The sequence below is a fragment of the Nannospalax galili genome, unplaced genomic scaffold (assembly GCF_000622305.1).
Source record: "Nannospalax galili isolate Female #2095 unplaced genomic scaffold, S.galili_v1.0 scaffold1340, whole genome shotgun sequence".
Taxonomy (NCBI): Eukaryota; Metazoa; Chordata; class Mammalia; order Rodentia; family Spalacidae; genus Nannospalax; species Nannospalax galili.
Window position 1 is genome coordinate 971,027 of NW_008346293.1, and position 5,168 is coordinate 976,194.

The 5,168-nt window shown below is 40.5% G+C and overlaps 1 pseudogene across 1 annotated transcript; it reads left to right on the forward strand.

The window, feature by feature from the left end:
* Positions 1–4,091: 4,091 nt before the first annotated feature.
* Positions 4,092–4,813, forward strand: LOC115071979 (annotated as a pseudogene). The gene has a single exon (XR_003851046.1). The product of XR_003851046.1 is annotated as an ankyrin repeat domain-containing protein 13C pseudogene (transcript).
* Positions 4,814–5,168: the final 355 nt, after the last annotated feature.

A 5,168-nucleotide genomic window follows, 5' to 3' on the forward strand; every position in this document is an offset into this window, starting at 1 on the left:
TATTGAGTGTTAGAAGGAAAGAGGCCAGTGACTGACAGAATGGTCCATAAACGAGAGTCCAATAACCTTTTGATAAGCATCTTGAGCATCTAGACACAATGTCAGATGTCTTAGATCCAATGATAGAAATGACCAAAGACCTTAGGCAACATCTAAATCCTAAAAAAATCTGCTACATCATAGTTTTGTGATTCTATTTCAGAAAATTCTTTCAGTGGTGCTTTGTCATTGTTTCCCTTTTATTTTCACACTATCAATCATGGAAATACTGAATCATGTCACGGAATTCTAAAGAGGGCATGCACAATACAGTAATATATTTCAAGAGAAGAGAGAAAACACATTTATACAACATGTCTTACAGAATACTGTTATAATTGTTAGAAATGTTCTATTTTATGTTATTGTGGTTATTTTATCACATCTGATTTATAAATCAAATATAATCATATGTACAAATGGATAAGAATAAACATACTGCTGTACTATCTATAGTTTTAGGTATCAACTAGGGCATCTTCAAATGTAAATACTGTGGATAAAGGGACCACTATAAACTTCACTATAGTAAGTAAACTGTTTCCTTTAGCTCTGTGAGCTTATCTAGCATATTATAAACTTGATAAAAGTGTCACAACTTAGGCTGGGGAGGGGACTCGGTGGGTAAAATACTTCCTATGTAAGCAAGAGGACCTGGGTTCAGAACCTCAGCACATATGTAAAAAGCCAGACATGGAAGCTCATGTCTATAACTCCAGAGTAGGGAGACAGTGACAGGCAAATTCCAAGGACTCATCATCTAGTCATTCTAGCCAAGGGGTGCTCTAGGCTCAGGGAGAGACCCTGTCTCAGAAAACAAGGTGGAGAGAGAAAGAGAAAGATGCCTAATGTCAACCTCTGGGAAACCATGGGCCAGTGCTCCACCTGCATACATACATGTGGGCATACCTCTCCCAACCCCCAACACCCCCCCACACACACACACACACAGAGAAGAAGGAAGAAGGAAGATCTCTGATTTACAGCTGATCTTTCAGAACTGATGATGTGGAGCTGTGATTAACACCAGAAGTAGCAACAGTTTAATAAGTCCTGACTTCTAGTACCTAATTTCATCTCTCTCTTTAGGTGAATCACAAAACATCTAGCTAGGGTTCAGCTGACGGAGGTGAAGAAAACTCGTAGCAGGCATCAGAGGTGAAGAACTGAGAGCAGTGTGAGATTATGAAGAGCAATGTTTTCTTGTTCAGTAATAAACTCCACTCCTGTGGCAGGAAGAACTGCGACATTTCAGGGAAAAGAAAGGAATGAGAAGAGTCGAGGCCAGTTATACGGCTTATCACAGCATCTCTTAAGGAAATGGTGGTACCATGGAATTTCTTTGATATGTCATTTTGTCAGCATGAGCAGGTGTTTCATCTCACTTTTTATGCATACAAATTCTGAGAAACATTATTTACCTAAGTAGAAAGTGGGTGAAAACAATTTTAGTGTAGAATATTAATCTATTTCTTGAATTCCTTCCAAACTAATTTTTAAAAATCCCATAGTGTTCTACCACTAAAATCATTTAAATAACCTGTCAATATATTGATACCAAAAACCAGATGTCACCTGGCTTGTGAAGAATTTGCTTTCCTCAGGGCTGGAGAGATGGCTCAGCAGTTAAGAACACTGGCTGTTCTTGCAGAAGACCCAGGTTCAATTCTCAGGACCCACATGATGGCTAACAACCATCCATAACTCCAGTTCCAGAGGACTCCAACGCCCTCTTCTGACTTTCGTGGGCATTGCATGACATGGGTACACTTACATCCCTGCAGGCAATACACTCATACACATAAAAAGATAAATAATGCATAAAGTATTTTTTAAAGAATTTTCTTTCCAGTCATTAGAAGTATTCACGTTTTCAATACTGGAATTAACTCTTTAGTTTTTACATGGTGAATTTTTACCCAGTAAAGTAAGAAAAACTTGGAATGATTCTGAATGAATAAGAAGAAAGTCATATTGTAAAAATGGAAGAAAACACACACCTGGAAAACCCTCCTTGTCTTTGTCTGGGCCCAAAACCTCATTGTCTTCAGACTTTAATGGCTGCCATCACATATTTCTAGAGATAGGATAACTCCTGGGAATTTCATCCAGCCCTTCGACCAACATTTAGGCAAGCAAATGTGGTACTAGATATGCCAAAGTTCAAATATATCTGGAGCTTTGGGATAAGGCCACAATTACTTGTGGTGTTTGTTGTTGAAACCAGGACTGACTGCATCAAAGCCATGGATTTTTGTCACAAACTTTATGGAAGGTTTGTACGTGATCACCTTCACTCCAAAGAACTTCTTTATTCCCAACAAAGCCTGATGTCTAAGCCTTTCGCTGTCCAAATATAATAGCTGCAAACTACTGTATACTTATAAATTCAAGATGCTTCAAAGAGAAGTGCAGCCAAAGGGAAACTCCCATGCAATGACTGTGATAGAAAAGAGGCACAGTAGGACTGACTAAATCTGCTTTACAACTCTGCAGCAAAAGCAGGGTAACAAAATCCCCCATTGCTAAAGAGCACATCTCTTTTGGTGATACTGACTTCATAGCAGCATGATACACCAGGAAACGATAAGAATACCAGGTCACTGTTGGCATGAAAACATTTCCTATAGCAGTACTGGCTAAGTTCTTTTATTATAACCTCCCAGCTTTAATCAGTATAAAAACTGCTCAGAATATTTAAAACAGTGTAAGTGGTTAATTTTGCATAAGGCATTAGGTAACCACAGCCACATGCATAAAAGTTTTATAGTTTCTGCTCCTCTAAGCTTCAAAAGTTAGATGTAGCTCAGCCAGTAGATGTAGCTGTAGCCGGGGCCTAGCATGCATGAAGCCTTAGGTTCAATTCCCAGCACCCACAAACAGCACAATAGGGCATTCCTGTAATCCCAGCACTCAGGAAGTTAGGGACAGGATGTTCAAAAGTCCAAAGTCATCCTCCACTGTATTGGAGGCCAGCTTGGAATACAAGGGACCCTGTATGAAAAAGAAGGAAGGAAGGAGGGAGGGAAGAAAGGAAGGGAGGGAGGGAGGGAAGGGGGGAAGGAAGGAGGGAGGGAGGGGGAAGAAAGAAATCAGGCTGGAGAGATGGCTCAGCAGTTAAGAGTACTAATTGCTCTTACAGAGGACCCAGGTTGGAGAGGGGAAGGAGGGAGGGGGGAACGAGGTCCCCTTTCCAGGAAAATGTAACTTGCAGTCATATTCTTTCTGAATACACATTGCTGAATTAATATGTGGGAAGAAGATGTATTTTCTTCTGGATTTCAATACAGGGACTAAAATACTTTTAAGAGCTGCTGAAAGGGGAAAGAAGACATGCTGTTCAAGGTTTTGCATCTTAAAGGCTCAGAGAGAAACTGAAAATGGCTGTGAGAAAAGTGAGAGGAATCATTCATGCATCTTAAACTTTGTCTTTTGGGGGAACAGATATTTTCTGCTCTGTGTTTACAGCAACTAATCCCTATCACCTCAGCAAGAGAGCTGGTAAAGAAAGCTGATTGTCTCACAATATGCCCCTAGAAAGAATGAGCTGCCTAATTTCAGATGTTTGCTAAGTTACAAGAGGTAACCATGGTTCAAGCAGCCTCACTACAAGCAATGCGAAAAATGCAGACTGTGAATAGACACTGAATAAAGACACCAAGCTGATGCTGTGTGAAACCCACGGTTTGATGCTGTGTGAAACCCACGGTTTGATGTTGTGTGAAACCCAAGGTTTGATGCTGTCTGAAACCCATGGTTTGATGCTGTGTGAAACCCGAGGCTTGTTGGATAGAAAGCAGAGCAAGAGAGAGTAAGAGAGCTGTCAAGAACATGTGATTAACTTGCATCCTGTGTGAAACTTCCTAAGTTATATGAACCACCTAAGAAATAACTCAGGACATAGGAGCAAATATATGGGCATTTAAAAGAGTGTTTGCCTTCTGATGCGAAAATATGGGCATTTAAAAGAGTGTTTGCCTTCTGATGCGTGTAAGATATATAAGCAAGTCATCAACATCAGGCTTGACACAACTGTCATAGATTTTACTGACATGAAGTGCCAAGGAAGGCATTTAAGGTTCATTTTCAATGGGGATGCTGTGCCCTCTGAGTCCTTTGTAGTATTAGGCAACAAACAGAGTTTATCAGCGAATGCACCACGAGGAATCAGAGATGGAAACAGAAGAGGAGGTTGACATTTTAATAAGCAGTGATATTTATTCTGAAAATTTATCAACCAAATCAATTTCTTTCACACATGCCCAAACTGGATGGCTTTGTTGGGAAGATAAAACAGAAAGAGTAGGAAACTTTTTGGCAGACTTTTATCTGGTGAATGGACTTGTGCTAGAGTCCAGGAAGAGGAGAGAACGCTTCAGCGAGGAGGGCATCCTTCAGAACAAGGCCATCATGGAGCATCTCAGCAAGGGCGGGAACATCATGGAGCAGAACTTCAAGCTGGTTAGAAGACAGTCCCTTACCCCTCCTCCTCAGAACACCATTACATGGAAAGACTATATATCCACTGAGCATGGAAAAGCCCCTCATCTGAGCAGAGAGCTCGTGTGCAAAGAGTGAGAAGACCTTTAAAGCCAAGGTAGCCATGAGCCAGGAACTCCCCCTGGGGATTGAGTCATAAGTGACCTTGATGACACTAGGGCAAGCCAAAGACTGTCAGGCACCACCACTTGCACCTGAGGCATTTGACTTTGAGAAAGCATTCTGTTGCTGTCCTGAGAGGGTGCACATCTCCCACAAATATTGTGGTTCATGAAAGTATCATTTCCTGCAGATAGTTTTTTGACTATGGTAAAGAAAATGATTAAAGAACACATGGAAATTTGTAGAATAAAAAAATGATCATTTTCTTTCAGTAAAAAAGTGTTTGCCACAGTAAAGGAACATAAATAAAATAAGACAGACTAGAGAAAAAAACAGTCATCACAATTTTAAATTTGTGCTCTCTTATGTCGTTTTATTTCTCAGTTTGCAACTTTTTGTGGGAATGATGTACGTATGTGTGTGCGTAGGTACATACACCTGTGCACATGTTTAAGGAAGCCACAGGAAGATGTCCGGTGTCCTTCTCTATCACTCCAAACCTTATTCCCTTTAGACAGGGTCTCTTA